Genomic DNA, 26,153 nt, shown 5'->3' on the forward strand with positions numbered 1-26,153 from the left:
CTTGACAATCTATGTAGATGTCTTACCGCCGCATGTTCGCTTTCTCCTTTGTCTGTTCCCGAACTCATCCTGGAATCTATGACGTGTTATCCTCAAACCCGAATACTGCAGGATCTGTAACACAGCTGCCCATTCTTCGTCCCGAGTGAGGCTAGGATGGGCTCCTCAGTGGGCAGCATTGCTTATTTTTCTGGGGTGAGGCGTGCATACCTGTCAAAGAAATAAACTTGCTTCTGAGGCATATTTCTTTCATCAGCATAGGAAGGATCAAAAAACATAGTGGGGCTGGCATACAAGGAAGGGGTCATGATATAAATGACCAAGCTGTGTAGGGATTGATAGGCATACAGCTCTACAAAGCCAATGGGGTTCTACACTATCATTTATCCTATAGTCATTATTTCTAGCTCCCCTGCCATCCAAATTTTGAGGGACCCAAATTTCGAGGTGTACATTACTGCTGGGTATCCAAGGATACCTCCTCTTGGTCACAGGCTCGGACTGACCATAGCAGGGGGTTAGAGTCTGACACCTCCTGTGTGAGGGGACTATGCTCTGCTCATGCGGAGAGGATGGATTTGAGGATCCAGTAGATCTCTTCCATCCCTAACTACTCAGGTACTTGAAGTGGATCACCAAACTGCATTCTGCTCTTTCTCCTCCCAGGCCCCGAAGGTGTGAAAATGAGCAGGCATCTCGGTAGACAGAGAATCTTGCCAGGGCTGTGCATGTAGCTTCTTTTCTAAGGCTGTGGCTACATTGCACACCTTGCAATGGCGTGGCTGTGCCGTTGCAGCCATGCATGGTAAGGTGCACTGCATGGCTGCTCTTTATCACCAGTAGAGAGTTCTAGCAACCAAATAAAACCACTGCTAACGAGGGTGGTAACTTCAATGCCAGGAGCGTGGCCCCTGCTGACGAAGCACTGTCTACACTGGTGCTTTGCTCACTACAGCTTTTGTTGTTCGAGGTGTGTTTTTTCACACCCCAGAGTCACAAAAGTTTTGGTGACGAAAGTGCCGTTTTAGACATAGCCTTAGTGAGCAAGAAGAGATTCCTTGTTAAGAAACAGTCATGTCATTTTTGCGTATTTGTAAGAGAGGCCCATTTCGACTCTCTTTCAGGCTTAGCCATCTAGCCCGTGTATTTTTCCAGTGGGTACCTTCTTAATGCGCCCTTAGCATCTCTGGGTTATAAGAATAGATCCAAAGGTATAACCACACCCTATGCATGAATTTTAGGCGAAACAGAAAACCACTGTGATAGTACACTCAAAGAGTTTTTTCTCCCTCGAGTGTGGTGAAATGTATCTCCATGATTTTCGTAATCTGTTTTTTCCCGGATTGTGGGTTTCTTTGTCTCCATGACAGCTGCACCTTCGACTTTACAGTTCTGCATAGTTCTGACCAGTTGTTTGCAGGGTGTGGTGGGATTGTTAAACAAACTACTTTGTTTTCCAGTAATATTTCAACTGCTGTTTGCCTCTCAGTACTTTTACTTTGGGTTTGAGAACATGCTGCAGTCCCAGTTCTGCAGTCTGATCTGGACAGGGGGACCTGCAAAGGCACGGTTGGTTCTTCGGTCTACTCACATGGTTCAAATTGTAGGATTGTGGCCACAATCATTCTTAACACAGAGCTGTCTCATCAAGATTCAACTGGTTTAGTTTTTTTGCTGTTCTGAAAACCCAAGACTGAGAGTTGGAATATATTTTTTTTTGAAAAACCCAGACTGAATGAACGAACTTTCTTTTCCTCTTTCCGAGTTGCCACTGCACATTAGAGCAGGTGGAAGTGTTCAGATGGCTAAGATCATGGCTTTGTGACCTTTTTCAGGCTACCGAGGCTCAGAGAAAATGGGAAATGGATGCCCTGGACAGGAAAAAAACCAAACACTTTAACATGTTTCAGTCTCTTCCCCCCAATGCTCTTTTTAAAGAATTACTAATGCATGTTGGCATAGAAACTACGGAATCTGATTGAAGCATGCAAATGTAAAAGAATCCTTTTCTGTGTGAACAACATGGATTGAGTCTCAGAAAAAGCTGGCTAAAGTCTTTTACAAGCCAAAGAAAATTGTCCAGATGTTTCTGGAGTTATAATAGCACAACATATTTAGGGGGGTTAATTTACACTTAAAAATAAAAAAGGATCTAATGTAGGGAATGCAGATATGTTCCCATTGGGTGTGTCCTTCCCCCCATCCCTTTTTTTGAATGTATGGCCTACAAATATTGCTAAAATCTGCTTGACTTTGAATAGTGCCAAATCCTCATTAAAACATGTGGCTATTCCTGTGGTTTAATTTGTTGGAAATATAGCTGAGATCCAGTTATGTTAAATTAAGCAATAATATTGGCTTGGATGTTCTTTGAAATATTCAATGCGGCAGTCGGAACACCAAGCAAAATGTTTGCACATTTTAATCACTTAATGATTAATCTCTTAGTTTAGTCCGAGACATGATCTGGAGCGCTTAAAACTGTCCCAGCTTTTCATTTGGAAGGGAAATATTTGCTTCCTTTCCCCCTGCAACACCCAAAGAGTAACACAGTATCTCCTGCACCTTGCTTCCACTCACTTCCTCTTCTGCTGGCTAGCACAACTGCAGGGCCATGAGCTGCATGAAGCTGTGGAGCATTGTAAGAAAGCTCTCACTGAGCATGCTCCTCAGCACCTACCGTGGGGTTGGAACTCATGGACAGACCAGTGTAGGCCTCTGAAATCCTTGATGAAAATCTTAAAAGCCAGCACAGCCAAATAGAGGTATGGATCATGTCAAGCTTTATTTAAGAGGTTTTTGCTGCTGATTCTTCAGTCCTTTGGGGTTTCCTAAAGACTGTCTTAGAGGAAATGCTTCTCTAAACTTACATGGCTTAGCAGCACATATCAGTAGTTTGTGTCTCTGATATTTTATCTGTTCTGCTGAAGGCCAGGCTAGTTCTTATGGCATGGAACCTTTGCACTTTTCATTTGTGCCGTGTAAGGTGGTATTTCTAGGGTGCTGTTTTTTGCTTGCATGCTGCTGCTGTTGGATATATTACCTTTTCATGTGTTATTTTTGAACCAGGTAAGGCCACAAATTGCAAAGTCAGTTGATTTTATTTTTTAAATTCCCTCCAAGACTTTCTCTTTTTAATGCAGCACAATTAAGCAACACTTCATCGTGTGGAGTGTCGAAGTAGGGGTAGGCAAAGAGAACCATGAAATGCAGCTTATAAACAGCGCTGCCTTGGGATACATTCATAATGTATGACATGGAGAAAAGAGTAGGGCTGGGTGGATTTGTTGCATAGCATTTTGGGGACTGTTTACTTTGGATGTTACATTTTCCAGAATTCAGTGATAGTTTTATTTATTATTTCCTTTTTTAACTAGAGAAATGAGGGTGATCATGGTAAAAGAGGCCCATTTAAAAAACAACACGTTGTGTCCTTATTTTGGATTTTTGCCTTGATTTTCAGATTCCATTGTATTAAAAAATGGGCATCTGGATGAAAAGTCTGTACAGTTTCTTATATACAGTAGCATCATTCTAGAATTATGTCACTAAACAGCTTTGTGTTGCCACTGCCTCATCTGAGAGTTTATAGCGTGTGCACCCCTTCAATTGATAATGTGATCGCTGTGATGTAAAAGGGGCATGATTTAAGGTCAATAAACCCATAATTTGATCTGGATTTTTCTCTGTTTTAAAACGCCATGCAGTTCTTACTATTTGAGGGTTTGGCATAAAATAAATAAAGCATCAGTGCAATTTCCATTTTTTTTAAATTTAGAAATTGGCATCAGTAGCCTAGTTCTCATGAGCAACCCTACAATGATAAACCAGGTTGTTAAGTCAGAAGGCTGAAAAGTCAATCAGTGTGTCTTTTTGATACATATAAGGCATCTGGTGGTGGCATCACTCTTTCAGTAAAACCTGCAGTAACAAACCAGCAGGCAATGGAGGAAGCAAGCCAGTTTCTGGAGGGAGCTAGGTGTCAAAGGATTCTTCCTGATGGCTGTGAAATGTACCAGAGCTTTGCAGCACTGATCCTTTCCTATGAGACATAGGTTCTGAAGGGGTACTGGCTGCAGTTCATCTCTCCCATCTTCCCCCTTTCTTTTACATACCACACAAACCACAATTAATTGGGCTTTGTGCCGGGAAAGCCGCTGGGGATGGGGGAGGGACAAAATCCACCCTAGAGACAAGCATAACTGCTTTTCCATTCTGTGGACTGGTAAGTGGTCACAGTCTATCCATGCCCCCATGTGGGAGTTCTGGTTACTGTATCCAAGTGCTAATCCAGGAGTCCCTCTGTGGCAGCCTAATACTGCTGAAGAACCCCCAAACTAATACTGCTGGAGAACCCCCAAACATGGACCAGGTTCCTGCAAGTTGCTGATTTACTTTGCCCGGCCCAGCAAACTACTTTAAGGGCATGAACAATCCTCCTTAAAGTGCTGCTTAACTGGCACAATTGAGCCCATGGTGTGCAGGGGAAAAGGATGCAGCAGACACATTCTGTGTGACCATGTTGCCGCCTCCCCACACAGTGACAATGTGAGGCATAGATGCTGACTTACCCACCCCGTAAGTGTTGGAGTGTTTAATTAGATGGCTTAGGCACTATCTTTTGGAATCTTTAGTCTGCAGTGGGATACTCACGTTGCCTGTGCCCTAAACCAGTGTTTCCCAATTTTATTTGGCTACGGAACCCTTTTAAACTCGAAATAATTTTGCGGAACCCCTAATAACAGTCTAATATATGGAGCTGAAAAAATAGACTGTAAATAAGTAAGGATAATAATAAACAAATGCAAAACAAGGCCATGAGATCAAGATTTAGTTTAATTGCACATATTTAAAAACAAAAATCACATAATAATAATTTTTAAATAATAAAATGTTATCGTAATGGAATTTTCTCACGGCACTCTTATTTTCTACTCGCCATGGGTGAGTAGATTGCATTATTTTCACTTTGCGGAACCCCGGGGTTCTGCGGAACTTCGTTTGGGAAACACTGCCCTAGAGTCAAACATCTGATGTCACAGGTAGGGACTGTGACCTAGCAGAGAATCCAGACAAATATAAATGAACAGGAGCCCTGTGTGTGAGAGAGTCTTGCTTTACAAAAGCTTGTTTGAGGGTCTCTTTTAATTCCAATATTTATTTCCTCCTCCAACTTTTAGGGAAACTTCCCAGCATAGTTATAGCAAGAGAATTATTCTGCTACAAACCAACAAAACAAAAAAAACCAACCAACCAACCAAAAAACCAACTCAAACCCAAAAAGCAACCCCCTTCCAAAAAAACCCGAATAGTAGCACCCGAACCCTGCTCTTCCGAGTTGCAACCTACTCGCCACGGGCAAGTAGATTGCATTATTTGTCGAGCCCTGATAATATACATATATTTGTTAGTTTCTAAGGTGCTACAGGACTATTTTTTTTAAAGTTACAGACTAACATGGCTTCCCCTCTGAGTCTTACTCTGCTACAGTTATACTGGGATAAATCCTGGCCTTGTAAGCAGAGTAATTATACTATAATTCCAGGGAGTGTATTCTCATGGGGACATATACTGATATAAAGAGAGCAATAATTATTCTGGTGTAACTAGCCCTTACTAATGGCTTTCCATTGCTCTAAAGGAAAAAGTTTGGAAGGGCTTTAAAAAAAGCCAGGAGCCCTTCCCCCTTTCTTGCCCATACACACGCATTTTGCTGTTTGGACACTTGACAAGGAGGAAGAGCTATGTGTATCCTTAGGCTAAATTAGAGAAGGGAATGTTCTTTGAAATCCTGTACATACAATGGGAGTGGGACAGAGATCCTAGTATGCTAGGCTTCCCCCTCACTGACTGGTTCAGAGCAGGGTATATGAGTGTTTGGTGGTGCAAATTTTACAGATTTGGAGACCAGGACAGGGGATTTGGGCGGGTTTTCAAGCAGGCTCACCTGATTTTGAAAGACCATGGCTGGCCAAACATCTTCATCCCCCGCATTTTGTGGACAAGCAGGATCTTTACTCCAGCTCTACTTGAAGGGGTCTGTAGGAAGAGAATTAGAAATAGAGTGGGGAAGGGGGAGGAGAGAGAGAAAGAATGGAATTGGGAGAAAAGAGGAAAAAAAAGGAAAAAGGAAAACACTGAAGGTAAAAATAGGGGAAAACAGGTCAGATCAGAAAAAAAACTTGACATAGAGCAATGAGGAAGAAGAGAAAGGCACTGAAGCATGTAAGGGCAAGAACAATAATAGATAAACTAGTCCTAGAGGAAGCACAGATGTTTTAAAAAAAAGAGTGAAGAAAAGACACCTAGAGGTACAGACAGACAGGTGGCGAATGGATGAAAAGGGCAAAGAAGGTGGGAAGGGAAGAAGCAAGATCTAATGGCTTATCCCCGTATTATGTAACGAAATGTTTGCTTTATCCATCATGTGAACCTGTAATTAAATGGTGATTTGGCTGTTGAAAAAATAAGTCTGAAAATTGTCCTGCCCTTGGACTAGGAGGAATGACCCTGCCCTTCCCCCAACCTGACCCTCCATGGAGGCAGTATCCCCTCATTTAAGACACTACAGCTGGCTGAGGAAAGTCTTGATGCTTAGAAGCCCCAATAAAGTATGTGAATGGCCATGTGAAAAGAGATGTTTATATTCTGTGCTAGTGAATACATAGTCTGTGTAACTCATGCTTCCTAGGCATGGCAGTAGCATGTCTAACTTGTTCTCTAACACTGTCAAATAAGTATCACAATCTTAGGCTGTGTCTTGACTGCCAAAAGTGGTGTGTTTTTTACATCAAAATAGTTGTAGTGAAATTCCTATCTTGATGTGAGATTCTAGCGGAGACAAGATATAAGTCGGTTTAACTTAGTGGGCTTAAATTGAAGCAAGGGAGGGTTAGGTTGGACATTCAGAAAAACTTCCTACTTGTCAGGTTGGTTAAACAGTGGAATAAATTGCCTAGGGGCATTATGGAATCTCTCTCACTGGAGATATTTAAGTGCAGGTTAGGGAGATCCGTCTGGGATGGTGCTAGGTCCTGCTGTGAGGGCAGGGGACTGGACTTGATGACCTCTCAAGGTCCCTTCCAGTTCTTGTGTTCTATGATGTAGCCTAGTGCAGGTCAACCTTATATATCCAACATGGAATTTACCTCAACTAGCAACATCAGTGTAAAAATGACAGTGCCGTATCTCTAGTAGGATTTTGTATTGAGCGTTCTCAATGTCAAACATGCCTCTCTTTTTGCAGTGAAGACATAGGCACAATTAAAAACCTTTTCCTGTCTCTGGTAGCGCCCCTGGTTTCAATGAATGTAACATTTACAGAGGATTTGGGGAACCATGCAGCGGGAGAGTTGGATTCGGAAATGAAGTGTGCTCTCAATAGGCACTACAAGGAAAGTTGCAATGTAACAGCACAGTGAAAATGGTTGTCTGGGTGTGATACCTAATGGAACAGTCATCTTAGCCAAAACTTTGGCTGTTGCCCTTCTCGGTGCATTCAGTAAATCAGTCTGGTTTAATATTTTGCATGGAAAGATGAGTATCAGTGTGTGGGCTGATACAGAAATGTGGGATTGGAAGGGAACCTCAAGAGGCCATCAAGTCCAGCCCCTTGTGCTGAGGCAGGACCAAGTAACCCTAGACCATCCCAGAGAGCTCTTTATGTAAACCAGCGTTTCTCAGCCTTTTTTTTTTAAATAAAGTACCCCCTTAAAAAAAATAAAATTAGAAGTACCCCTAGTACCTACAGTTTTCAGACACACACAATTTTTGTTGCAACACATTTGTTTAAACAACTTAATCGAAGCTGGGCAGGCAATGACATTTTTGGGTATAAAAAGTACAAAAATAAAAGTGCTATAAAACTTAGAACAAAAATTTAGTTTTCTCCACATTTCATTTGTGTTAAAGTGCCCCCCCAGACTTCTCTCGAGTACCCCTAAGCATACTCGTACCACTGGTTGAGAAATACTGGTGTAAACTGCTCTTAAAAATCTCAGATCACCAGGAATTCAGCAGCTTTAAATCCATCATGATCCCGATGAATCCCTTTTTGGGTGTGGTTTTTTTATAAACCAAGTGGCAGCAGCTATTTTCCCTTCCTTTTCCTCAAATAGAGTTACAGACACCTAGGCTTAAATGTAATGGTGTGAACAGTGCAAGGGACTCCCCCCCCCCCCCAAAAAGCTGTAACAAAAATGAAAATGTGCTGGAAATGGTGTGAAAAACCCACTGGACTTTCTCAGTTGTTTAGCATGTGCATGAGTGTCCACTTTCCAGAATTTAGGTCTGAACAGAATGTCTGATTTAGTAGCATCCCTTACTGCAGAGAGAGAGTTCTGCTTTATGAAGATGTGGCGGTAGCGTTTCGCTATAGACTGGGGCGTTAGAATTCTCCTGAAGCAGGGATAAATAAAGGTCTTTATGACTGTGAGCCATGTTTCTTTTGTTTCCCGCTCGTGTGTTGGTATGGCTGAAGGCTGCTTGTTGAATTCATGACATCCATTTCAGTCTCCTCTGGAATAGGGCTTACTTAGATTAGATATGTAACATGCAGCTCTGAACCAGAATTCCAGCAAAGCTTTATTCACTCCAGAATGGATGAAGAGCATTGAATGTTTTCTGAAATGACAGGCATCTTAAATTGCCTTAAAACTCATCTTTCAGAATCCTTTGAAAGGAGGATTTAAAAAAGTCTGCAGCTCCAGGCATATCAGTTTACTGACCTGTAAATATTCACCCTTGTAGGTTTCACACCAACATCTGAGGCCTGTCAGGAAGGGGGAATATCAAAAATCGTAGCACAGTAATGGCAATGCCCAAGGGATGTTCCCATTATAACCATTTGAGTTGAGACCGTTGTTATTTTGGCGGGCCTGAGTAGGCCTCTTCCCTACCCTCCATTAAAGAGAGAGAAAGAGAAAATGCTACTCAGCAGCCCCTCCCATAGCTACAAGATGATTCCTGACAAGCATTCAAGATTTAAGGTTCATTTGCATTTTGATCATGCATTTGCTGATGACTTAAACCCCAATCCTGCAAGAGAGATGCATGTGGGGTGTCCGCCCACCCCCATGTCTGAGCAGCCCAGTTGACTTTGATTAAGGTTCCAGGTAGAGTCTGGTGCCTGCTGCCATGATTTCCTTTGGCAGGACCAGGGCCTTTTTAAGGTCTGTAGTTTGGGCTTTTTACTCGTGAAGTGGAATGGTGCAAACCATACGCTGGAAAGAATGAAAAAGATGATTTTACTTCCTGCATTGGTGTTTCACTGTGGAATACATTTCGCCAACCCGATCCCGAGGGGTATCGTTGCAAGCTGTCCCATAGATTTCGGTGGGACTGTTGTTGAGGAAGGTGCTATGGAATGTGAGCGAGGTTGGCAGGATCGATCCTCATTTACGTGTGTAGTTGAGGCTGTGAGGTGCTTTGCCAGGCCCAATTCTGCTCAGAAGAGGTTTCTGATTTGCGTGTGTTTTATTGCTGACTGTATGAATAGGATGGCTGGTCCTGAGAATCTTTCTGATTGGCTCAATCCTACCTTCAGAGGAGGAAGTGAGGACATGATTTAACCCCCTAAGTACAATAGGAGCGACTAGATCAAAAGCCTACGGGTATAAATTGAGCAAAGCCATTCAGTCAGCTGAGTCTGAAATATCCTCACTAAGGCTATCCTGCTTCTCTGGACAAGATTAACTGAGAGAGTGTCAGAAATGATCCAGCTACTAATAAGCCTTATGTAAAACTGAAAAGCAATTTGGGGACCAAGTGGGAAAAGTTACCCAGCTGCTGGAGGAAAGCGAGCTGGCTTGAGTTGGTTTCATCGAGCCCCCTCAGTGATCAGGTCATTGATGACACCCTTTATCAGGTTCCCTTTCTAAAAAGATCTTGAGCCCGATTCTCCATTGCCCATGCACACTATGCAGTTACACTTACGCAAAAGGAGGTGGGTGTGTAAAATGCTACCAAGTTTGAATAGTAGTGCTTTATTTCCACTCTGCATTGGTGTAATCAGGCCCCTGGTTCCAAGGATCCTCGATGCATGATTGTATGCCAAGGCCAGAACCCAGTACAGCGTTGTAAAGTTGGTGCAAAACATTGAATTGTCCAGCCCTGGGCTTTACATTTTTCTTGCCCAATGAGAGTTGGGGAAAGAGTAGTTTTTGATTCTAAACCAAGTTCAGCACAGTATCGCTCCTATGACTTTGCTGGATTTGCACCAAGGACAGATATGAATTACTGGGGCTGGAGAGAAAGTAAAGAACAGCAGAGAGGCTGGATTACTGAACTGAAAACATGCCAAAAAGCAAATGGCCACTTTGCCTAGCACAGCATTCAGCAATATTACCAACCCTTTGCATTGATGTAGCATCTTTCTGAAAGTCTCAAAGCTGCTCCAGTTGTTAACAAATAAAGCCTCACATCTTCCTAGGTGGGGGATGAGTAGTAGCATGTCACACCTAGGAAAACAGAAGCACTGAGGCTATGTCTAAACTACTCAAAAGAGGGATGTAAATTAGGAAGATTGAAAGTGCAAATGAAACGGGTATTTAAATATCCCGCTCTTTGTTTGCATAATCGTGTCACAGCGTTCTTTCAAGAAAAGGTATTTCGAAAGTGAAACCGCTGTCTAGATGTGGTTCTTTCGAAAAACCTCCCTTTTTCAAAAGATCCTGTACTCCTCAAAAATGACAGAAAATGGGGAGTACAGGATCTTTCGAAAAAGGGTTTTTTCCCCCCGAAAGAACCGCGTCTAGACTGTGGTTTCACTTTTGAAATAACCTTTTTCGAAAGAAAGTTGTGATGCGATTCTGTAAAGGAAGCGTGGGATATTTAAATCCCTACTTCATTTGCACTTTCAATTTGCCTAATTTACATCCCTCTTTCGAAAGCGGGATGTAGTTTAAACATGCCCTGAGAGTTTGGCAGGCCAGTTTTGAAAATATTGGTTTAATTTTGGGCGCCTCTAGTTTTTTTGGCTGCTCAGTCTGAGACCTCTGGGCCCTGACTTTGAGGTGCGGAACACTTCCAGCTTCCATAAGCACCAATCAGCGCATATTTTCAGTACTTCAGAAAGTCAGGCCTAAGGTGTTCAAAGTGGGGCATCCAAAATCAATGGTTGCTTTTGAAAACAGAGTGATAGTTGACTTTGGCCAAGATCAGTCAGACAGCCTGTGGCACAACAGGAGCAAAACCTCTTGATTTCTAAGCTTGTGTTTTAACCACAGGCCCAGCGTTCATCTTCGGTAAGAAGAAGAAGCCTTTGTCATGGCAAATTATGAACCCTATTTAAATCGGATGGTTAAATCGGCCAGTACCTCAAATGCGGTGGCTCTTTTCTCATTTAAGGAAGTGTTCATGCATTTCCAGGAACAAAATGGCCCCAAACATTAACTATTTGTTACTTAGCTAGTTGCAAACAGCATGCGTTGTAGCAATAGCAAGGGGAGCAGAAAGGAGAGAGAATAAGCGGCAGTATTTCAACCTGTTTAACAAGCAAGTGGTCTAACCCAATTTTTTTTTTTTACACATACTTCGAGCCCCGCAAATCCACAGATATCTGCTTTATATCTGTGGGCGTCCTCATCCATGGATGTGCATGTCGATATCCACAGCTCATTTTTGCAGATATGGACGTGGATACAAATTTTATATATAGAACCCTGCAAATTGGCAGATATTTACTTTATATCCCCAGAGAGCCACATCCATGGATGTCAGTGCAGATGTCTGTGGCTCATGTTTGCGGATACAGATGCGGATACAAATATTGTGTCCACCCAGGGTTCTACATAAACTGTTGTTGCCATATTACATTGTTACCTAACAAAATGTCAAATGTTTATATGTGCAAAAAACTTGCTGTAAGGAGCCCTGCTTTCAGCTGCCTGGCTGTATCCCTGCCACTCCCACAAAAAATTATTTTCACTACAAGTGGTTTTTCTTAGCTTGTTGCTTGCTTATCCATGAAAGCTTATGTCCTAATAAATCTGTTAGTCTCTAAAGAGCCACAGGATGCCTCCTTGTTTTTGAAGATACACACTAATACAACTGCTCCTCTGTAACTTCTTGCAGGGTCACCTTTGTGATGCCAGCCAGTTGATGTCCTAGTGTTATAAACTCTAAAACCGCATCCATACTTACCACGCCAGAGATTGACCTTCTGGCATTCAATTTAGCGGGCCTAAATCAAACGCTAAAGGCGCCGCTGGTCAACGCTGGTACTTCTTGATTCATGATGGGTAAGGGAAGTCGATGAGCGCATTTGCTCCCTTCGGCCTCCCACTGTGGAGACAGCGTCAAGCTCACGTTAAGATACGTTGACTCCAGCTATGTTATTTATGTTGCTGGGAGTTGCATACCATACACCAACCTTCCAAGTGTAGTATAAGCCTGGCTTAAAACAATAGGATGTAGTTGGGTTTAAATACTGGTTCAACAATTATCATAAAAGTAAGGGTAACTGATTAAAAGTTAAACTTTTTGTTTAAACACATTTTTTGTATACATTTTCCCCCACCAACTAAAAGTTATTTTGGTGAATGGGAATATATCAGCAAAAAATAATATAGCTGCTCCTTCTGTTTGGCAATATTTGTTTATTGTTTTTAAATATTAAGGCTGGAATTTTTAAAGAAGTTAGATGCCCAGATCCAATTGAATTTTTAAGTGAGACGGACACAAGGCATCTTGAATTGGGCAACAAAAGCAGTAGCCTAATTTTGGCCAATGTGACACGCCCTAGGTGACACAATGAATCAGTGTCAGTATTTGGATTAGTCTCCAGGTCTCTGAACACCCATCTTCATGTTCAGTACACAAAGCTAAGAACTTGTCCTATACTATCCTGCAATTTTGACTGGGGGAGGGGAGAGGGTATGATTAGCAGAGTGCTGAACTACAACACCCCAATTTAGATCTGGGAGCATGAATTGAAAGGTTCCTAATTCACATTAATATAATCCTATTTGAAGAGAACTTTGTTAATTTGAATTAAGAACCTTTTTAGTTTGTATTCCTAGTAACCAGAGTGTTTTAGCTCAGCACTCTGTTATTCACACCACCTGAGTGTGAACTGTCAGTCAGTATAAACATAACCTAAGGTTGCTTTTCAAACTTTTGGCCTTCCCCTCTGTGCCTCAGTTTTTCCATCTATAAAATGGGTAAGTTTCATTATCTCCCCCCCCCCCCACACACCTTTTATACAGCACTTGGAATGTACATATGAAAAGTACTGAGTTTTTAATAATTATTTATAGTGATATAAGCAAATTATCTGTTCTTATAACCACTCTTAGGTGATTTAAGTGCTCCATTTGGTATTTAATTTTCATAGTTGAGATACAGTTTATTATGGCTGGGAAATTGTCAAAGACTCTAGAGCAGTGTTTCTGAAGGTGTTCTGCGAAATCACTTTCAGAAACACATTAACTGGCTGTCCCGGTTTGTTTATTTACTGGCACCGCGGCCACGGAGCCTCGCGGCTCCCAATGGCTCCGTTTCGGCCTTTGCAGCCAAAGGGAGCCACGGGAAGTGGTGTGGGCCGGCCTATGCTGCTTCCCGTGGCTCCCCTTGGCTGCAAAGGATTAAATGGAGCCATTGGGAGCCGCGAGGCTCCATGGCCGTGGCGCCAGTAAATAAACAAACCGGGACAGCTAGTTAATGTGTTTCTGAAAGTGATTTCGTGGAACACCTTCAGAAACACTGCGCTAGAGCATCTACATTGGCTTGGACAAATCCAGTACTATAAGAGGAAGCTGCAGGAGGTGGAGATCTACATTTGTGGGGGGTTGGCTGGGGACTGTGCCTTTTATGTATATCAAATTGGACTATGTTTGGAAAATTGCATTGTACCAGTTAAATGCCATTTACTGTCAATTGAAAAGTCAATGTACTGACCATGGATTTGCTTTTGAGATGTGGCTTCATGCTCTAAGCTTGAGGCAGTGGTTCTCAGCCAGGGATATGTATGAGGTCTTCTGGGGGTACGTCATCTCATCTTGATATTTGCCTATTTTATAACAGGCTACATAAAAAGCACTAGTGAATCAGTACAAACTAAAATTTCATACAGACGATGACTTGTTTATACTGGTCTATCTATAAGGCTCCGATTTCGTATGAATATTTTTATTGAAAGTCATGGACAGGATGTGGGCATTGAACAACAAAATCATGGAAACATACACAGAGCTGGTTGGTGTCAGGGAGCAGTAGGCGAGGCAACTATCAGGGACTCTGGAAGCTAAGTTATGGGTGGCGGGGCTTGGAGTTTGGCTTCACAAGTGAAAAACAGTTTCAGGTATCACTTGGAAATAAAAGGACAACATTTATACTCAGATTGCTTTATTTTATAATTACATGGTAAAAATGGGAAAGCCAGCCATTATTTTAGTAATAGAGTCCTGTGGACCTTCTGTATTTTGTATGTCTGATTTGGTAAGCAAGTAGTTTTTAAGTAAGGTGAAACGTGGGATATGCAAGATAAGTCTGACTCCTGAAAGGGGCACAACAGTCAGAGGTTCACAACCTTTCCTGATCTAGGGCATGTCCCTTCCCTGCTTTGGTAATTTCCCTTGACATGTGCATGTTTTTAATGCCAAATTTGACCCTTTCGGCTACTGCCCGGGTTGTACTGTGAGCTTGTTCCAGTGGGTCACAAGGTCATTCCATCAGTGAAGTTGCATTTTCAAGCAGAAGGCTTCTACCATTCTCTGCTGTAGACAAACTGAAGGCCTGATTTTTGAAATGTCCAAGGACCCTTGTTGCTCACATTTTGGACAGAGTACTATTGACAATTAGGTGCTCGATGGCATGGCGGTCTCAGCTTCTGCTCTCCATTTGCAAGAAAGAAATGCAGTTTTACATTGGTGATGTGGCCGTATTCTGGGGATCAATAATCTATGTATAACAATAAGTCATCGATTATGAAGACTTGAAGGTGATTTGCTTTGTTTTTGTAAATCAAGTAAAGGTAAATATTTCACTTTTACTATTGAAAGACACTTTAAATGGGACAGAACTTTGTGTTTTGCATCCCTTTCCCCTTCTCCCTCGCTTGTATGGTTTCCTGGACATCTCAGGCCTTGTCTATGCTAACAGCCCTGTCAATCTAACCCATGTAATTTCAGCCAAGCAAATGGCATAGCTGAAGTCCACATATTTACCACAATGTCTTCTGTGCGGTAAGATTGGTGAGGGCTGCTTTCCCATCGATGCCGTTTACTCTTTGTGTCCTGGTGGAGTACCAGAGTTGATGGGAGAGTGCTTGGAGGTTGATTTATTGTGTCTAAGCAGACTCAGTAAATCGACCACCAGTGTATCAATTGCTGACACGTGGCACAGCATAGTGAAGACAAGTCCTTATTGTGTATTTGGAAAGTGCCTAGCACGCTGCAGAGTGAATGCAGAATAACAATATGAGGTATGATAGGACCCATTCTCCTTTCACATATGCTTACACTGATGTGTCTCTAGTGGTTTCATTGCTGTTACTTGTGAGCTACACACAGGTAAAGAAGAGGAGATTTAGGCCCATGTCAACTCAAGCAGAGGCTACAAGCTGGCCTTGGGTCCCAGCTTGTTTGAAGATGAACTTTGTGCTGAATCAGTCTGCAGAAGACTATGGATAAGGATATTTGCTCTATCATTCATGTTCATGTGACGTCCTGCATCCTGATTTTCAGAAGTGCCAAGCCCCGGCTTTTCCAAATGACGTCGATGGGAGGTTCAGGTGCTCAGCATCTCTGTAGATCAGGCTTGGGATCACTCAACACTCCTACTGAATGTTTCTCCCTCGTTGCCCTCCTCCTTCTTTCTTGTCTACACAAAGAGGTTATGTGTCATCACTAGAGGATTTATAGCCTTAACTCGAGGACCTTTCGGTGCGAACAGCCCTCGAAGAGTTATGACTGCATAGGAAAGGCTGTCTTTGCACGTAAACCCTAATGCATGCCCTTGGCCTTGAGTTTTGGAGATAAAACTAACAACAAATCTGGGAAAGGTTACTGTTTTTACTGGGCATGTTGCTGCTTTTCAGTCTGTGTTGATGGCAGGTGTATTTTCAACTGTGCTAACATACCTTATGGAACCGTGTTAAGGGTTTCCCACTTAGCCTGCTCACCCACTGGAAACAGAGTACCTAGGCTAGGGGTAAGCAGCTGAATCTCAATTTCCTTTCTTTCTCCACCACTGGGAAACAAATTAAATGCCTACGGCAGATAAAAACCGAAAAGGGGTTTTTATATAGTTGCAAGCTAGTCTGTCCCTTTAATGAAAAGTCGTCTGATTCTATTGTTAGTTCTATAAGAATCTTGATGGTATGTGAAGCAGCTTTAATTCCTTTTTAGCAACAAGAGTTGCAGATACATCTTCCTAATATATATTTTTTTAAAGGCAATGCTTACAAATTGGTCTTTGTTTCCAAGGAAACAAACCTGACATGCTTGAGCTGCACTAGTTGCAAATGCTTACGTTTAGCACACATGCCTCAGGATTGTAGTCTGCACATTATTTTTAAACCACCTTCAATTTAAAGGGAAAGAGGGAAGGGGGGAATGGAATTTGTCAGCTGGCTTTGCCAATTTGTGCTTAATGAAAAGCTATATAATATCTTAGATTTGCCTATTACAGTGTAAGGTGAACACCTTCCTGCATTTAAATAATAACTCTACTACACATCCCCACACAGAAAGTGTCATGGAGCCAAATGGCTGCTTCAGTTTGTGAGTATGGGTGATAGGATCATAGACTCATAGGGCTAGAAGAGCCTTCAGGAGTCATCAGTGATGTGATGAAATGCTTTGGGAAAACAGAAGGCTTGAGTGGACACAAACACACACTTTTACATAGTACATTTATCATGGGTCATTTTACCCAGTGTATTATACTCCAAAAAACACTGTGGTGAAATGCAGTTCACTCATGCACTGCTCAAAAGGGTGGGTCAAAAGTGAATGTCATTGCTTTGAAAGTGAGCAGGAATCCATCAGCAGCACTGTACTACCTCACATCACTAATTGAGAGCGAGAGAAAGTGGGAATTCGTTACATACCAAGTGTAAACTGCCTGCAAGAAATGTCCACTTTAGTATGCTGTAGATAAATGAAAACAATACATTTAACTTGGTTTATTTTATTGAATATATTCAAATCCCCTTTTTATCCTTTGAGTGGTTCTAATCGTCTGCTTGCAAATTTAGCTTAGAAATAGATGCACTCTCCTGACCCAACTACTAGGATTTCTGTGAAATGCTGTGTTGTGTATAGCAGGTTGTTCTTTGAAGGCCCAAAACATTTGAAGCAGACACGGTGCATGAACTAACGAAGTGTTAGTCATGAGATGTATAGAAAAACCCAGTGTCCAGTAAAGATGGATTTGAGTGTCCAAAGGCTTTCTGTCTAAGACCGAAGATGCAGAGTAGGGTGTAAAATAAAACTGTAGAAGCTAATGGCTAGTTTGGCGTCCGTTCCTGTAACCTTTACTTGTACAACTAGTTTTTACTTTTGTAAGTAGTCCTGTTGAACTAACATTAATGAGGAGTAAAGGTTTGTAAGAGAAAGCTCATATTTTTTACAAGAAGAGTAGTTCACAAGACGTATGTATAGCCTTTCCTGTACCAGTGAAAAATGTCTGATGAACCTCAACATGTAATGACTTCGCATATTTTTTCATTTGTAAAACAGTTTGGAAGTGAAAATATTGTATGTATTTTGTTGAAAAATGAACTAAGGGTTGACTGGGCAACAACAAATATCCTTGTTTGGCTGGTTTCTTAAAATGCAATGTGATGTGTGTTGCAATTTTCTTTTCCCTTCGTGTGTTGTAACTTTTATTTGGAATAGTTTTGCATACAATATAGCATAAATTAATGGAGATTTAGCTTTAAGACGAAAAGTGCTATTTGCATAGTGCACTAAAAGCATGAGTTTAAGTTTGCTATAAATGCATTTTTTAATGATTTCTGATGAAAATGTTCTAATTTGTGAAAGGCCTAAGGTGAAAATACACTAGTTTCAGCATCACTGTTAAATGCTACTTTTTGCATAAGGCTTGCCAGAGACAAGATGTTCTCCTTGCTTTTGTTCTAAAATAACACTTGACAACTGAAAATGCAGCTTGCATTCCACATATTGAGAGAGTAACCTTGATGACACAGTGGATGGAAACAGTGAGGTTGGCTGGATCATGATGAATCCTGCACCTTTTTTGCTAATGACACTTCCTTATGCTTACATTTCATTAAAGCTCTGAAATGGCTGAAGATGCCTTTACTGAGCATGCTCCAGGGTTGAAGCTGCACCCATAGAGTGAGATGGATTTGTGGCTGAAGGAGTTATAGGCCTGAAGTCAGGATCTGGAAGGAAACAACAGCTCTCTTCAGACAGATCCACAGAGGTAGGGGAATTCTGGACATTTAATTCACACGCCACGGGGCTTCCGTAGGGATTGTGACTTGGGAGTAAATAGACCAGATGAAGTGGTTCTTGAGGAAAGTGTTGGAATTGATTCAAAAGCAGAATAGTTAACCACTCACATGAGATGGCTTCATACTGCTTCCTGCTGATCAGTGTGCAGGATTTTAAAATAATGACCTTTGCTGACTTGCAAACCTATATAAAGCAAGAACCTGTCTAATGTTAGGGTTGTGACATAAAGCAACAACAGGCAGGCCCCTTGGAGACAGGGCTGGCAGTGAAGGCTTCGGATTTGTTTGATTGTGTCTTCCTATTGAAGAGCATGTGATCATGCTCAGTGCAGGATTGTGGTAACTCAGTTGTTAATTATTATTATATCTGGAACACTGAAAAGGAAGAGCTCTAAAGCTGTTTGGGGTTATGAAAGTACACAGGAATGTAAAACAAACTCCCTTTTTATTTTGAATTCCAATGATTATAAACAAAATAAACCGTGTGAAATCAATTGTCTTTCTAATTTTGCAAGAAGTGGGGAAATATATCTGTTCTGCTCCTTGGCTGACATGGTGCTTTATGGTAGTTGTCAGCCTAGAGTCAACACAGTTTAGTGTTGGCAGGTAAGTTTTGAGGGGGACAACAATCGGTGGTGGGTTGGTTTTTACATTGGGCATGCGGTTGCTAGTTTTTTTCCCTGGAGTTTTTAATCACCAGCTGACTGGTGTTGTATGAGGAGGTGATGGACTTCAGTTGGTGTACTAGCATGCAACAGTGGTGGTATAGTGCTAATAAAACATTTACATGGGCTGTCAGTGTTGGTCATAAGGAGGTGTAATGACAACCTTAATTAGTGTAGAGAAAAGGGGAAGTTTGGTGTTTGTAGAAACATCTAGTCAGTGCTGAGATACTGTATATATTCTATGGGGAACATTGTATTGATTGTCCAAATTCATATCAGCCTAGTTCTAAACACAGTTACAAATGAGTATTTAGAACAGTATGACGAAAGCAGCTTTGGAAATAGTATATTTAGCTTTTTTTCATTAACAGAAATCTCTCGGCCTGTCTTTAGACTACATCCAGTAAAGCAGTTTGACTCTTTAGAACAACTCTGGTTGTTCCTTACAACATACTTTAGTGTGAGAATGTTTAAGAGTGGAACCTGCAGGTTTTGATTTTATTGCTCAGTCCCAGATGACTACTGCCTTACATGGTTTGATCAATCTGTTGAGTGATGAGTCAGTTTATTACCTAAATTAACTTGCATATTTATTGCCCAAACCTGCATTTCTTGCACATCCAATGCTCCCATTGCCTTGGCTGGGAGTTGTCAGCTCACAAAGAAGGCAAAACGCAATCATTAAATAGCTTGTTTGATTTAGTAACTTTGTAGTAAGTTGGTAACTAGTTGAATTATTGGTGTTATTTTTAAAGTGCCTTTCAGAACATATGTCCTGAGTCTCAGCCATTTACACTGCATGGGGGGATGTGTAGCATTTCTCCTTAGTTATAGGTGACAGTGGACTAATAAAGGAGAAATGTATGAGAAAAAAACCCAAATGTGTGTATGAAGGACATGTGTTGTGACAAAAGCAGTTTAAAAGCAAAGCTTTTGCTTTCATGGGCTCCGAGGTGGCATATATTTACAGCTTTTCATGATTGATCTTATTAGCTTCTCCCTCCCCCCACCAAGACTCTGGTGTTGAAAAAATTGAGGCTGAAGTGATCATGTATGGTCAAGTCTCCTGCAGGAGGAAGTTTGACTTGATAGTTTCAGAGGCTAAAGCTCATGTGACGCTTTCCTGCTGTGTTTGTGTGAAAGGTAAGATAGCCATAAAGATCCACTGCCACCTCATGGCAATCGCTGAAAAGCAATCCCTTTTGAGACAATTCAGTATACACATTACACATACCTCCTGTGTTCCTCTCCCCTTGTTGCGAGTGATATTTGCTTTTTTAGAGTTCATTTCCTCCTGCTCACCCTCACACCAATTCATAATGCCAACTGAATCACTTTATGGAGCCATCCCTCTTGCAAACAGAGGTTGATGATTTGGGAGGAGAATTAATAAAAGCAACATGAACAGATGAATTCCCAAACTCCCCAAAATCTTATTTTCCTGTGGCTATCTGTCCGCAACACTACGAAAGTAAGTGGGAGACCAGGGGAGAGAAATCTATGAAATGTAAAAGCAGAATTGTATCTAAAATGATCTTCAGCATTTCAATGGAGCTGCAGCAAAAGTGAATGGAAGCAGCCATCTTTCCTCCCTGCTTCACTGACATAAGACTATGATAGTGACTAGTATGATGCATCCCCTGAAATGTCTCTGATCCCTGCCACATCTGCCCTCCCAAGGGGGGAAAAACAATACTTCTCTTTGCTGAGCAAATGGTTACTGTGGTTAAAGCAATAAGCTTGATCTCTGTTCTTGAAGGTGAAGTATGCATGATGTGTTCAGTACCCTCGCAAAGCTTTATTTGTACAGTACGAGCTTCCTACTTGCAGAAGCTAAATGAAGGGGAAAAGTGGAAGTTTTGGATTTCCAAAATAAAAAGGTTGATTGCTAAGTTACTGCATGTTTAAGCTGAAGGAGTTTGTCAATTCGGACTGTTAGGAATTCAGTATGTTCTAAGTTACACCCTATCTGCCCATTATAAATTTAACCTTTTAGTACTAGGGCTGCTATATTATAAAAATTACAAGAGCATCTTCCAAAGAACTTAGATCTCACCAAGTTTTTAGAGCATCCTCTGTAGAGAGTCACAAGGCATTTTTACATTTCAGAATGGCTAACAACAACTTCACCACATCAAACTTGTTGAGTTTTTGGCTTTAAAAACAAACCCAGCTTTTAGACGGTGGGGTTGAAATGTGATTGCAGGGGCATAATTCACTAGCTGTCCTCTCAGAATATGATCAAATTATGGTTTCTGGGTGGTGCTGAGCTAGGATTCAACACTTTTCATGTCTGAATCAATGGGAGTTGAGGGCACGGGTCTTCTGGTTAGCACATAATCCCCCTAAATAGTCCTGGAGGGAGGAAGGATGTTTTAAGAGATTGGGGGGGAACTGATGAGCAATTTTTTTAACAATGGAAAAGTAAATGAGGGTTCCAAGAGAAGCACACTCATTTCTAGGGAAAGTTAATCTCTTTCTTAAGACTGCCTTTTTGCTGTACTTTTAAGATAGCTTCAGAGAAGACAGAAAAGAAACTTGGTTCCTGGGTAGAAGTAAAGTATGAATTGAAGAGGGGGGCAAAATATTGCTCTTATAGAAGAAAAGCCTCCCTTTTATTTCCATGTTGAAAATGATGACTATAATGGTGTAAGTAAGCAAAAGCCCCTTAGGAATCATGTGTCCTTTGTGAAGGAAGGTGGTTTTTCTACTGTCTTTCTCTTTTAAAGGGGAGATCCTAAAAGGATATTGAAGCTCTGAAACACTGATCTGAGGACAGAGAGCCAGGAGTTTAAAAATAAGATTCCTGTAGGTTTGAGGTCCCTTGTAGAACGCATCTTTAAAAAGAAACAAGTGACATTCTGTTCCTGGCAAAGACAATCCACGCTAAAGAGAGTCTGGTGGTGAAATTTCTGTGGTATACTTGGGTTAATTCAAGAGGAGGGGGAAGGGAAAAACCTAATTTGCAAACAAATAACTGTTTTGTTTAATGTATGTTTGAATTCATTCAACTAACATCCATTTTACAGAAGGATTTGAGGGATGGATGGAAAGGAAAGATCAATTCAATTTGATTCCACATGTGTAAAGTCACTGAATAGTTAAATTGTTCGACCATCTTCTCGTCGGAAATGTCAGTAGTTTTCTGCTTCAGTCTGTGTGTATGTGAGAGAGAGCAGGGAAGAGAGAGGGAGATGGCACAAGATGCCTCCTCTGAATGTCTTGCAGGATCTGTTTAGAAAGAGGTGGTGTCTCTGCACTGCCTGGCGTCCATGAAATGGCTGCAGTTTCCACAGCACTGAGAAGGGCTGAAAGGAAATGGTCTCCTATCTGAGCATGCTTACTGTGGCATGGGAGCCTGTAGAGGGAGCTAGGTCATGTGGCCTAAGCAGGACTGTTGTTCATGTGGACCAAGAAAGAAAGAGAGCAAGAAACAGTCTAGTTTCCATCAAATACCAAGCACCTTAAAACAACAGTTCAGCTTTGCCCTGGGCATCAGACAGTAACATGATAGCGCTTGGGTCTGTCAGGACAAACTCCAGAGCTGCGACCAAGATTGTTGTTTAACTTCACTCCTAGGTATTGTAACTGATTATCTCAATGTGACTTGCAGCATTCCAGTGAATGTTAGTTCCAAAAGAAGAAACATTTCTCTCCTGAGACAGGATGCACACAACCGTGTTACTTTAGGATCCTGGCCTTTCCAGGCCTGTGTGATGCAGCTGATGGCAGTGTTTTCAGGGCTGTTGAGATGCTATTTTTTCCTCTTTTGCCTTCAGCAATGTAAAGAACATGATCATTGCCTGACCAGCAAACCAACACACAAATAATCTTGATCCTTTTATATAGTATCATTGTGAAATGTTCCTGGTAAGATGCTAATTGATTGCTTTACTTGAGATTTTAGTAGAATTGCTGAAGCATCCCACTATGTTGTTTGAGGATCATCAGTGTTTAGTGCTTTGGAGGAGATGCTTTAAAAATGAAGTGGAGGTTTGAAAAGCAAGCTGGAGTCTGCATTAACGTCTGTTTTCAGTGTCTCTTTAACCTGAGCAGTGAAAACATTTCTAGTGTTCAGATGCAGTAAAAAGCATTGGATCAGTGAGCTTACCAAAAGTATATTGTAGCATGCTTTTGTATCCTTTTTTTGGTTCCTCTGAAAATGTGTTTTGACTAAGTTAGCTCCTTGACTTTGCCTTTGTAATGAATTTCTCTGTATCCATTCCCACATTTTTAATTTTAGTTTTGAAAGTCCATGCCATAAAGAAGTACAGAAGAAACGCTAGACCTGTTTTAAAGCCATCTTTCATTAGAACTACAGTAATCTTTTGTTACATTTCTATCTTAATATTTGTGTTTTGTTGTTGTTGTCTTAATAGGTTACCGATACAACTTCCAGTGGTGGGTAGAAAGGCCAGAAAAAAAATTCCAGTATACATGTGTATTATAACTTAAAGCTGAATCAGACAGAAACCCAGTGCATGAAAGAGATATCCTTGCTTTATTCTGTCATCTCAAGTGTTCTTTCTTCATTAGTTTTATCCCCTCAGCTTAGCCTGGTGTACTTTAACCATTTGATAGTGAAACTGCTTGGACAGAAGAAAAGAATGTCATTTTAATTGATCCAGTATTATGGAAGATTTCTGCTGCTGTTTAACCATTTCCACTTTTCAAACACATACATGGGGAATGGTGCTATAAACTGAGACTTTCAGTTTGCAACAATAAAAGGTCATGACAGTCACAGGAATTGTTGTGGACACTAGTAGACGAAAGAAGGTGAATTTTGTCAGATATGGGTTTGTAGCTCACTGTGAAAATTATAATTTAGTACATTTGATTCTCATGCAATGTCTGAGGAAAATAAAATCATTGGACGTTTTAGTATCTCACTATGGATTTTTATGGTCTGACATAGGCGAGGTTTTCCTCTTCATTTCAGTCCATTGTGATGCAATAAATTGACTGGTTTAATTTTGAAACTTCTTCAGTCCTACTTGATGGGATTTTCCATATTCAAGAGCAAACAGGAGATGATATATTCTATATAAGAATTTCCTTTCCTTCTCTTCTCTTCTCCTCTGTCCTTCCCTACCCCTCCCTTCTCTGTGGGACGTTCTCCAGAAAAGTATTAAAGACAGAAAACCCCTCATTTTGCATTATGATAAATATGTCACTTGCATTTGAATCCACTCCAGCTGATCTCTGCTTACAGATGTTTCTGCAAGTTGTTCAGGCAGTTTGACTGGGAGCTTTAGCAGATATAAGAGTTGCCAAGAGTTTGTGTTTAATTGTTAAATGGAACGGAGACAAACTACTTGTGATTTTGAAGCTAAAACTTTGTGTTTTATCATACTAGCTGAGCTAGTTATATTATATGGTTTGTCTTAGGTGCTGTAGTTCTGAACTGAGCCCAATACTTTGCTATCCAGTCATTGATTCTTCTTTTAACCGATTGTGTTTGTGTTGGATTTTTAAGGCTGGTTATATAAGGTCATGTTGTATTATGAATCCCTGAAGTGAAAAACTGCAGTCCTTCAGCTCACCATATCAGATCTCAGGTTCACTTTCAGTTGGACACTCTAACTTACCGATTAACCCAAGTACATCTAGCCCAGAATTCAGAGGGTGCGCAGTTTATTACACAAAACATAATTAGCACGACTGTCTTCAATTTTAAATGCTAATATGCAGCATCCCCTTTTGTAGGCACGAGCTACTCTTGAAGGCCACTGAAACAGAACTCATTACTGCATGGTTTTAAAAGGTTTTTTCAGGCTAGTGATCAGTCTTAGGCATGGCATTATGTCAGAATACTGACAGATTATCTTTATTAACTGTGTATTGTACCAAGACAGAGGCAATATCCCTGTGATGCCTGAGATAATAGTCGTTCCAATGGAAGCCCTGAAGTGTGCAGGTTCTCTGAAATGGCTGCAGTTTGAACAGTGAAATGGTCTCCACTGGGCATGCTCACTCTGTAGAGGGAGCTTTTATCACATGAGCAGAAACTGAATCACTGTTCATGAGGATCTGGAATATGCAACTCTTTGAGTCTTCATCAAAAGAAGACAACAGATGTCTGCAGGTACAGTAACTTCTAGTGTCCATGCTCCATGTGTCATAAATAGCAGATTCCCTCAGGTTATGTCCGCAGACAGACTGTTGTCAGGTTGTAAAGGAGAAACCTTTGAGAGGAGGAAGACAGTTAAGATAATCATGGCTGGATTTTTTTATTTATTTTTTGCCCTACGCAAGGAAGAACAGCACAGCAGAAATATATTGCATATTGATGCAGCGTGCAGGGGGATGTGTGGGGCTTCATTCACAGGAGGAGAATTAGAGGGTATCCTGCTCTGGAGCTTGCTATGCATACTTTCTGACTTTTTTTTCTGTTGATTTGTTTTGTTCAGTTGAGTGTTGTACACATTTCTCGGTCTGAAGGTGTGTGTGTCGAAGGAAGCTGGCACTCAGATTCTACAAATGCAGTGAGTCACTTACCTGATTTGTTGGGGAGTTCTTTGCAGGGGTGTCAGCATGGAGTCTGGTGGTTCTACATTGAACTCCTCCTTCACCCCCATTTCAGATAAGTGAGAGGAGAAAACACTGGTGTTTAAACCATTCGAAGGCTGATCTTTCAAAGACAAAGAAGAGGGCCTGCAGTCACATTTCACCTGCTTGTTAGAAGCATTTTGACAGTGTTGGCTTATGTCAAACAAGCCTATAGTTTTGTCTTTGGGAGGTTGAAAATTGTATTTTCTTATGCGAGAGAATTCTTTTTTTTTTCAATAATCTGCTGGACAGATCAGGGAATCATGAAACCATTGATATTTCATTTCATTTTATAACAGAAAGAAGGCACGCTTGAAGATTATTTAATTGTTGACTAAAATTCTCATGTCTAGTTCTTCTATGTACCTTTGTGTGTAAAGAGCCTTGTTGTCTAGCTTGCCATGGACAAAAATGAGGACGTTCAGCATAAGGGGGATATACTCCATCCTTGACCTTCAGCGTTGTGCCTTGATGGTTGTAGAGCTTCCAGACTTGGGGGTGATTTTACCTCT

General features: G+C 41.2%; 1 protein-coding gene across 8 annotated transcripts in view; it reads left to right on the forward strand.

The window, feature by feature from the left end:
• EHMT1 (euchromatic histone lysine methyltransferase 1) overlaps window positions 1-26,153 on the forward strand; it is a 179,104-nt gene that overhangs the window by 43,855 nt on the left and 109,096 nt on the right. The window contains exon 3 of one of the 8 annotated variants that reach the window (XM_075905437.1): window positions 18,244-18,393. The exons of 5 other annotated variants lie outside the window; for them this stretch is intronic. The gene's annotated coding sequence lies outside the window, so the exon portion shown is untranslated. Of the gene's footprint in view, window positions 1-2,669; window positions 2,766-18,243; window positions 18,394-25,153; window positions 25,178-26,153 lie in introns of those variants that run through there. 2 more of the 8 variants (XM_006137165.3, XM_006137161.4) reach the window with 2 other exon arrangements.

Source organism: Pelodiscus sinensis, chromosome 22 (assembly GCF_049634645.1).
Source record: "Pelodiscus sinensis isolate JC-2024 chromosome 22, ASM4963464v1, whole genome shotgun sequence".
NCBI classification, from domain to species: Eukaryota; Metazoa; Chordata; order Testudines; family Trionychidae; genus Pelodiscus; species Pelodiscus sinensis.